Raw genomic sequence first — 10,740 nt, forward strand, 5'->3', positions numbered from 1 at the left:
GTGATTCCTCTTGGGCCCCAGCAGCAGCACACCCCAGCAAGGTCAGGAAGAACCCAGAGCAAGCACCTTTTCATGGGGTCACAGCCCCTATATTTATATTACACCATCTCTTTGTCTGCAGTACAGGGCATGGGGAACCAGATGCAACTGGTTCATGATGAAATTGGAGCACTTTGTTTTCCAAACTCCTCTTCCCCTTTGTCAGGTGGAATATACGACGTTACTTCGCATGCGTTTAGTACGCATGCCATTACTACGCGGTCGTTAGTACGACCGCGTTTTTAGTTCGCATTCCTTTCCTACGCAATTCGGAACAACAAATTGCAGTAGGGGGTGCTGGATGTTGGAATAGTATAATTTACTATTCCAACTCCAGTCTATGCGGACACTAGGGAAGGTGTTGGATTTTAAATCCAACACCTTCCCCCTAACGCAAGTCGCTGTTCCGACTTGCGTAGTAAAGGTTTTCTAAGTAACAACGCGTGCGTACTAACATCCGCGTAGTAATGGCATGCGAAGTAACGCATGCTAAGTAAACGCCGTTTACCGTCAGTGGGGGCTTAGGTGATCAGACGCACCACAGGGTGCGGAGACAGCTGTGTCCAGGCTGGGCACAGTTCTATTCAGAGTCAGGGGATTACTCCTCCCACTACTCCCAGCACAGATGCCCCATTTAGCCTAGTGCTGACTCACCCTGCCCCTCCTGGAGCCACACACACCTCCCAGCCCCTGTCACTCACAAGCCGGACATGCAATTCAGATCAGGCAGGCAGACACATAGCACACAGAAATTCCAACTTCTAAAAGTGGCATTCCTCCCATAGTCATAATAAATCTGTGCACACCATTGCGCAGCATTTATTCTCACAATTTCATACATACTAAATTTGACCACTCTGCCCCTCCCATTCCAGGAATTACCACTGACACAATTTATCAGGGAATCCCCAATGCATTCCCATGGGAGGGCAGGCCGACCTTACCAAATGCACACAGAGAGAGCACGCACTTTACAGTGGACCACAGTGCTAAAGTGCCCAGAGGCCTAACCCACCAACACCATGTCCGAAATAAGGCAAAAAGTTTACCGGTTAACCTGCCAAAAAGGGCCAAGTCCAACAGTACCGGACAGTATCGGCCCATTCAAAGCACTGGAAACAACCACAAGATTCACTTGCTGGAGCAGTCTCTGTGTGGTCTAGTCACACTCATCATATAAGAGCACCATAGTTGCCCCTTCAGGGGCAAATAAATGATTCCGATCATGTAGGACTACTTAGTCTAATTATGACTTTGTCTGGGTGGTTATATGTACTGAACACGGGTCTGCCCGACTCTAATGCCTTAAATATTTAACTTAATTGGGGCAATAGCACACCTATGTTTTTAAGAGTATCTAAGAGGTTTGTGGAAAGTGTGAAAGATTGAAGGACTATCAGTGGTGTATTTTGGGAGGAGATCCACGGATACACATGATTATCTAAAACCGGAATGATTGCTCAAACTTGTGAAGGTGCCAATTAGCACAATTGCAAAAAAAGATTCAAATGAATCATGAGACGAGAAGATAAAAATAATAATGATATTGTCACTAAAGAGAATTCTTTTTCCCTTTCTTTCTATCTACAGAATGCGGAGAAGTCGTCCAGGATCGGTTTGTATGAATGCTTTAGAGTGCATGTGAAGGAGCAAAGTTTGCTATTGAAGGAAAAAATTAAATAAGGACTCTGCAGAATGTAGAGGCCTGATTAGGTTCAGAGGAAAGCCACATGACCTTAAGCAGGTGAGAAAGGAGGCTGAAACATGTAGAACCCAATAGGCATCACTTCTAGTTTTTAGGTCGAGTCTGGGCAGTGAATGTCCTGCTCTGCAAGGCATGCTGTATTCAGGTAGGGCCTTGAAGTTCCGCCCACTCTCTGCCCATATGTTTCATTGGCTTGTGTCATTGTCCTTTGTAAACTCTGGCTCTTCATTGGGCAATGGGCTTAATAGTCCCTCCTTAGTACCGCCATGTCTCATCTTGTAACCTAGAAAACACAAGGAGATGATGGACGGAGCGCTGAAACTTTTCAGACATTCACCCCAAGTCACAGATCTGGGTTGAATCCATCATCGTTCTTTAGCTCACTTTGCCACCCCAGTTCAAACACAGCTATATGCAAATCAGTCTTGACCCTTTGCCTCATGGGAACAGTCCAGCCCGAACTGCCAAGTCATGTCTTCCCTCGACCGGAAACAAGCATTCTGGGACTGGTTTCGGGCTAACAGCCCTCATCAGCCAGGCTAGCTTGAATCCAGTGGCAAAGTGAGCAAGGGTCCCACGTCTGGGCATACCCTGCCAACTTAGGGCGAACAAAGCAAACACAAGGAGATGATGAAACTTTTCAGACACTCACCCCCAGTCACAGATCTGGGTTGAATCCATCATCGTTCTTTAGCTCACTTCGCCACCCTAGTGGTGAAACCCCGAAACCGGTCCTAGGATGCTTGTTTCCAGTCCAGGGAGGACCTGGCTTGGCAGTTTGGGATGAACTGTTCCCATTGGGCACAGGGTCAAGGCTGATTTGCGTATGGCTGGGTTCAAACTGGAATGGCATGGTGAGCAAAAAACCGATGGATTTGGGCCAGGTCTCTGTACTGAGGTGAATGTATGACATTGTTCTGCATTCTGTCCATCAGTTGGTCTTTTTGCATTTGTCACCCCGAGTGGGACGGGTATGCCCAAAAGTGGGTCCCGTGCTCTGCATGCCACTGGAGTCAAGCTATCCTGGCTGATGTGGGGTGAAACCCCGAAATCATTTCTAGGATACTTATTTCCAGTCCAGGGAGGACCTGGCATTGCAGTTCGGGCAGGATTGTTCCCATTGGGCACAGAGTCAAGACTGATTTGCATATGGCTGGGTTCAAACTGCATGGTGAGCAAAAAAACGATGGATTTAGGACCAGATCTCTGTACTGGGGTGAATGTATGACATTGTTCTGCATTCTGTCCATCAGTTGTTCTTTTTGCATTTATCTTGTAACCCCCCCATAAGGACTGGCCCTCTCATGTGTGTTGCTGCTCTGTAGGCTTTAATTACAGCCTTCGAGCACTATTTTGTTTAAATTGTTTTCACCTGCCTGCTATTACAGGCAGAACTTGCTCTCTCCTAACGCTTTATATTTTTAATGGCACGGCACGCCACAGTGGCGGCCTTGCCTTTGGGTTATTTGTGGCGCCGAACACAACCGCATGTTTTAAAAAAAAGATATTTATTCACTTTTTTTTGGGCTGTTTTCAAGCGCACAATGCTGCGCTTGCACATTAATGGAGGCCAGGCCCCTTTCTTTAGAGGAGCAGTGTCTAAAGAAAGGGGCACAGCTGCCATTAAAATAAAAGGCTGTTTGAGGTGCTTTTACAAAAAAAAAAAAAACATTTGTTTTTCAAGCAAATGCTTTTTTGGTAAAAGCGCCCCATACCGCCCTTTTACTTTAATGGCAGACGGGCCCCTTTCTTCAGACGTGGTTCATTTAAAGAAAGGGGCGTGGTCTCTAGTAACATACAAGCATAGCATGGGGCACTTGGAAATAAAAAATATCTGCAATGCAATAGGTCTCGCATTTTAGGCTATTGTCATTTACAATCCAATAGCTCAAACTCTCGTAAGTGCGAGACCTATTGCATTGCAAATGCTTGTTAATCTTGCCACATGGACCTATATTAAAAATCTAGGGTTATGTGGAGACAATTTTATTCAAGGTCCCTCCCAATATACTTAGTGCTTCCTCCGGCATCGAGTTCACAAGCCCTCTCTGATACATTTTGTATCTGGGAGAACTCTATGATGCCACATAATTTGGTCCTCATGATTCCAGTGGCCCTGAATACCTTATAGGTTGGGTGAGTAAAGTTTAACTCCCTCATTTGCACCCACACTTGCAGTCACATCATGAGCACATAATAAATGCATTACTATCTGGACGTAAAATGACACTTTTTGCTCATCCAGAATTTTGACATACAATTATCATTTTTCTGATTGTGAAGGATAACATAAACAGTTGGTCCTCTCGTATTAGAACTTCCCATAAATAACAATTGTTAGAACAATTATTTTGTTCGGTTTTTAATCCTAAAATTGCATCGCTGTGGCCTGGACACTGGTATTTAGCTTCCCAGCACAGAGAAAACAGAAAACAGTTATAACGGACACAGAAGTAGAATGTGAAACCACAATTCTATCCGTCAAAAATCGTATTTCAACGTGACCTAAGTGCGTGTCTAAAAACACCCAAAACATATTTTATCACACTCACGGATCCCTGCTAACCTCTATTGCTGAAAACATTCTGCAGTATATCGTCACTATTTTTTATATGAAAATGCTTCAGTTCTAAAACTTTTCAGAGCAAATATGTTGTTCTACCTCGGAGCAATATTTGTAATTTAAAACAATTCCCCCCCCCCCCCCACCACCAAAAAAAACAATTTCCACCTCCCCGTCGGCGATACTGACCACTATACTAACGAGGAGCTGTGTTTTGTCGATTCCTAAAACGGCTTTTGAAGGAGGGAGACCGATGATGACATCATGAAACAAGACTAACAGTCACCAGAGAAAACAAAAGGTGTTGAGGCATCTTTGAATTAAATAGGTTTTGTGTTTTAGGGAACAACAAACAATATTTAAGAACTATCGACTTCTCTACAAAAGTAAAACAAATGTAACTATTAAATAAACACAATACTCTCTGCCCATTTTATTGTGACGTTCTTACTGTATGTTTATAAAAACAAATGCTGACGACTGAGTTTAGGGCAAGGGTTGAGGGCGGGGTGTGTGCTGTGTGTGTGTGAGTTTTGTCACAACTGTATGTTTCTTTACTTGAATGTCTTTTGCAGCCGGTGGATCCTGCCTGCTCCAGCATGGCCGGTGCATTCCCTCACCCGACCTTTAGCATAGGAAGCGGAATGTTCAAGTGACCCAGTGTATTCTTAGACGGAGGATGCCTGCCTCTTCGGTGCGGCAAGACTTGGGTCGTTAATTTTGATTAATAACTCTTCAATTCTACGTTGGAAACCTGACATGAAGCGCGGGTGCTCTCCTGTGCAAATTAAAGAATTACTGGAGCGCTGTATCTCCGAGTACCTGCCTGTTTAAAAGCCTCCGCGCTTTTTGACGTGCTGCTCTTTGCAAGTTCATTTTTTTGGCTCCATAACTGGAAAATCAAAATCAAACTGCAAGTCCCAGAATGCAAAGTGTGGTTCTCTGAAAAGGTTGGTCCGGCGGAAGGTGATGCATATGGTTGTATGCGTTCACACAAATAGCTCTTTACAACAGCATATGACTATATATATATATATATATATATATATATATATATATATATATATATATATATATATATATATATATATATATATATATATATATATATATATATATATATATATATATATATATATATATTAAGGTTGCCATTCCATTTTTTCCACTCTTTGGATATAAGGTCCTTAGCTCAATGCGAGTGAATGGCATGCATAAGAATGCATTGCTGGTTCCCGCCTCCCGCTGGTTCAGCCTGCCCACCCTGTATCTTTCTGATGCTCTCAGGGGTTGCCCAGGTGCAGCTCTGCACCCATCACGGGTATACGGGTCTCCTCGGGGTCAACTTGAATCCCGTTCAATGTCATAAATCGATATTCTGGAATCACAAGAAGAAGCGGGTGGCTTCTGTGGGTACAGTGCCCAATGGACCTTCTAAATATGGATTTTTTTTTAAAGAACATCCAGAATGCAGACATCACTTGACCACTTTGAGTAGAAATAGTCAGTGACTAGAGAGTGGACGTCCGCTGGGAGTCAGGGTGTCTCCTCATAAGCTGAGGGTGAGACGGGCATCTGGGGCTGGTTTGTTGACGAGGTCGTTGGTGACTCGCGACCACGTCAGTTGAGGTGGACTGGTTATTGGGGGCCCAGATACTTTAATGACCACAGGAGCCAGTGATACCGTTGTGTGGCTTGCGCGGTCGTGCGCCTAACTGCCCTCACGTATGCGCGCCATGCTTTATTAACACACGGGTCACATGACCCGACGGTGCGTGCCCATTACGTCATGGGCACGACACAACATTCCTCCCCAACAAACATCAAACAACAATCAGTTCACAATGTAGATTTTCCTAATAAGTTATGACGAAAAGTCTTAATTTTATTAAAGACACGGAGGCGAGTATTATGCCTTCCAATCTTGCTTTATAGGTATAGCAGCCAAGATAAAGAATACAAACTACAGTTCCCAACAGGCCAAGCGCGAGACTGGCCAACGGGAAAACAACAGAGTCAACCAATGAACGGGCAGTCGATGATATAATGAAGGGTCAGACTGCGAACAGCCCTCTTTTCTTCGGCGAGCAAGTTAAAAAGAGTTCATAAAGAGTGGAACAATAGCAAAAACGATGCATAAAGTCAAAGTCCAAGTAAACAAATCTTGACCAAAGTCCAACAAGGAGGCCCTGGGGACGTCAGCAGCAACAGGGACAGTCAAACCAGATGGAACACCAAGTAGATGAGTATCATTCTGACGAGGACATCGAGGTAAATCATGAGGAAGCCGGTGGCAAGGCTGGAGTCCCTAAAGGGAGGGAAACAAACACAAGTGAGAAGTGTTGCGGTGGGATAATACTCGCCTCCATGTCTTTAATAAAATTAAGACTTTCCGTCATAACTTATTAGGAAAATCCTACACACAGCTTAGGTTGGTCAGGAAAATAAGGATAAAAAACAGAATTCAAATTAGTTTTTGAACGTTTATTAATATGAAACAATACATCAGAAGGAGTTAATTGATGAGAGGACACAGCCATGGCTTTGATATCGGAAACACGTTTAATGGAAACCAGGTATAAGAGCATGGTAAGCTTAGCAGAAAGCATCTTCAAGGAAAGATCGGCATTGTCTGGCCAATCGATAAAGAGCTTAAGAACCAGATTCACATCCCATAGTCTAGAGTATTTAGATAAAGGAGGTTTGGAAAACTTAACACCCTTGAGAAGTCGACAAATAAGGGGGTGTTCACCAGCTGGTTTACCATCAATAGGCGAAAGATTGAGAGAAATTGCCGATCGGTAGAGGTTGACAATCCTATAAGACTTACCTGAGCTGGCCTCAGAAGCTAAGAAGGTGACAATGTAAGTTAAAGACGCTAAAAAGGGAAGAACACATTTTCCCAGACACCAGCTTGCCCATAAAGACCAAGCTGACTTGTAAGATTTAGTCGTTCCTGGGGCCCAGGCCCTGCTGATGAAGAGAGAAGTTTCTTGCGAAATGCCGTCGACAGATGGGATAGACCTGTGATCATCCAAGCGGACAGAGTCAAAGTGCTGTCTAGAATCAGAGGATGAGGAAGTCCCGAGGTTTTCAAGAGAAGGTTGTTGAAAGAGGGAAGGAGTACTGGGAAATCCATTGCCATTTCCAGAAGAGATGGGAACCAGACCAGGGATTGCCAGAAAGAGGCTACTAGAATCATGGACGCTCGTTGCCGAGCTGCTTGAGCTAGCACCCTGCTGATCATGAGAAAAGGAGGAAAGGCATAATGGAGATGAGAAGACCAGTCCTGGAGAAAAGCGTCTGTCGCAAGGGCCTAAGGATCCGGCCGCCAACTGAAGAACTGTGGAAGTTTGAATTGAGACGAGAGGCAAAGAGGTTGATATGTAAAGGGCCCCACTTTTGACAAAGAGAGTGAAAGACGGATGGAAGAAGCTTCCAATCTCTGGAATCGCGAAGGTAGCGAGAGTGCCAATCTGCTATGGAATTGAAGTTGCCCGGAAGGTATTCTGCCTTGACAGAGATCTTGTTGATGAGACAGAACTCCCAAAGACATTTTGCTAACTCTGCGATGGGGTTTGGACTTGGTGCCACCGAGATGGTTGATGTAGCGCACCACAGAAACATTGTCCATGCGGAGAAGGATAGAGCAACGCACCCTGTTTTTGGCGAGGCTTCTGATCGCAAAGGAGCCGGCAAGCATCTCTAAACAATTTATGTGCAATCTCGACTCCTTTGGAGACCATGTACCTCCAGTCGATATCAAGCCACACCGGGCGCCCCAACTTGTCAAGCTTGCATCGGACTCTAACACAAGATCTGGGACTGAGGCGAAAATTGTTCTGCTGTTCCAGGCGTCTAAATGGTCTATCCACCATTGTAGTTCTGAACGGGATTCTTGATCCAAAGAGATGAGGTTGGAATAAGCCAGGCATCGATGCAGATGCCGAATTTTTAAGCGCTGAAGAGCCCGAAAGTGGAGAGGGCCGGGAAAGATAGCCTGGATAGAGGCAGATAGCAGGCCTACGACCCTTGCAAGAGATCTGAGAGAAACGGAGTCATGTCTGAGAACTTGGGAAACCTCCGACTTGATGGTGGCAACCTTTGTTTGGGGAAGATGAAGGGAAGCGGTGGAGAGTCCACCAGAAAACCTAGAAAGTCGATTTTTTGGGAAGGAACCGGCATAGACTTCTCGGGGTTTAGGAGAAAACCCAAGTCGGAAAGAAGAGACTGAGTAATCCTTAAGTGAGATAGAGAAGTTATTTTGTCCGGATGCATCAAGAGGATGTTGTCAAGATAAATGATCAAATGGATCCCTAGGGATCTCAAGTAAGTCACTATGGGTTTCATGATCTTGGTGAAACACCATGGGGCTGAAGACAGTCCGAAGGGGAGAAAGCAAAAATGGTAAGAGACTCACAACCATTGAAATTGAAGACATTTTCTGTGAGAATGGTGGATAGGAACCGTGAGATAGGCGTCCTGAAGTTCTATTCTGACCATCCAGTCGTTCAACCGAAAAGAATCGCGGAGATGAATGATAGTCTCCATTTTGAAGTGGCGATAGACCACAAACTGATTGAACCATTTGAGATTTATGACCGGCCGCATCTTTTTGTTTTTCTTTTGAACTAGGAAGATGGAGCTTAGGAAACCTGAAGGGTCCACAGGTGCCACCTGAATGGCGTGTTTTTGGAGCAAAGACTGAACCTCTGAAGAGATGAGAGCAGTCATTTCGCTTGAGAAGGCGAGAGGAGGGGAAAAAACTGTCTGAAAAGGAGGAGCGTAGATCTCTATTAGATAGCCTTGGACGGAGTTGAGGACCCAAGGATCTGTAGTCATAGACTGCCATTTTGAAAGAAAGAACAGGAGGAACTGAAAGGCTTACCTTGTTGGAAGTTGTTTCTGAAGTTTTTCTGGCCACGGAAACCTCTGCCCCTTTGAGGGTAGAACTGAGGCCTAAACTCCTGGTAGGTGTTGTTGGAATTGAAGGAACCCCTGGAGCCTTGATTGTGGGAGGAACGGCCGGCAAAGTGACTCCTGCCTCTGTCGGCCCTTCCAAAAACACGTGGAGAGAAAACCTTTTTGATCGACTGCTGGGCCTTGTCAATGGATGCAAATGTCGAAACAAATTTAATTAGATCTTTTACGAGAGAATCTCCAAACAGGAGACCATCAGCTTTGACACCGGGATCCAAAGAGGCCAAATTAACTAATTTGGGGTCCAATTTGATCAAGAGTCCCTTACGACGTTCATGGGTGATGGCCGAATTGGCGTTATCCAAAAGACAAAAGGACCGCTGTACCCATAGAGAAACTTCCTGCGGGTCAAGGTCAGTGCCGTCCAAACAGGCGGACTCAGCTAGATCAAAAATACGGGCCAGAGGACCAATCACATCCAATAGTTTGTCTTGGCAAGTAGACCAAGCCTTGTCCACACCCTTGCGTGGATCTTTTCCAAACTTGGAAAAGAAGGTCAGTAGAGGCTGGTCGATGGTATGAGTAGAGGAAACGTTAGAAGGGAGAGAAGGTTTGGGGTACTCAGATTTTAATTTTGAACGAAATGATTTATCTAGCGGCAGGCGCATCCTGGCAGAAATATATTCGCCAACATGGGAAAGAGGAAACTGAAGGACTGGGCAAATTCTAAAACCCAGCGGTGCCAGGGGACAACACCTGAGACCTTCGGGGTTCACCTGTTTTGGCGTACTAAACAAACAGAGACACGGGACTCTTCCTCTGGCGTCAAAGATCGTCTTTAATGACTGCAGTCAGGAACAGAAGTCACAGAAGTATCATACAAGATAGATTCTAAGGAGACTGCTCAATTTTTACAAAGCAGGTCACTCCTTAAATACTAAATATTATGCTACGGGCAAACATTCCTACAAGTTTACAACTATTCCCGTTTCTGTATTCCAAACAATAAGGTCACACAACATTACATTCCCATCCCCAGGTGTCCAGCCTTCAATCACACAATTCTGACGTCCCTCTATTGAAAGGCCGGACCGCCCTATAATAAAATTGGTCACCTCCTCATCATAAAAGGCCAAAGGGAAAAACAGAAACAGATGCAGAAAATAGAAGAGCCAGATAAGACATATTTGTAGACAATAGAAGAAGCGTGGTCTATTGTATCAGGGTCAGTAATCTTGCTCAAGCAGGACAAGACAGAAAACCAGTGTGGCAGGGTCAGCCTCGGGCGATAGAGTCAGCTTTCACCAAGTCATGCAGAAATCAGCAGAACGCGCACTAAGGAGTACGTGTCCTTGTGAGGTTACCTAACCAGGGTCATCGCTCGGACACCGCCCATTCACTGACTATGTGAGGGCAATGATACAAAATGGACGTCATGCACAAAATGAAACCCGTAGTTTCGAACATGAAAACCAGCAATACATGACGAATCCTTCAGTGCAGCGTTACGAAA

This window comes from Triturus cristatus, chromosome 4_1 (assembly GCF_964204655.1).
Source record: "Triturus cristatus chromosome 4_1, aTriCri1.1, whole genome shotgun sequence".
NCBI classification, from domain to species: Eukaryota; Metazoa; Chordata; class Amphibia; order Caudata; family Salamandridae; genus Triturus; species Triturus cristatus.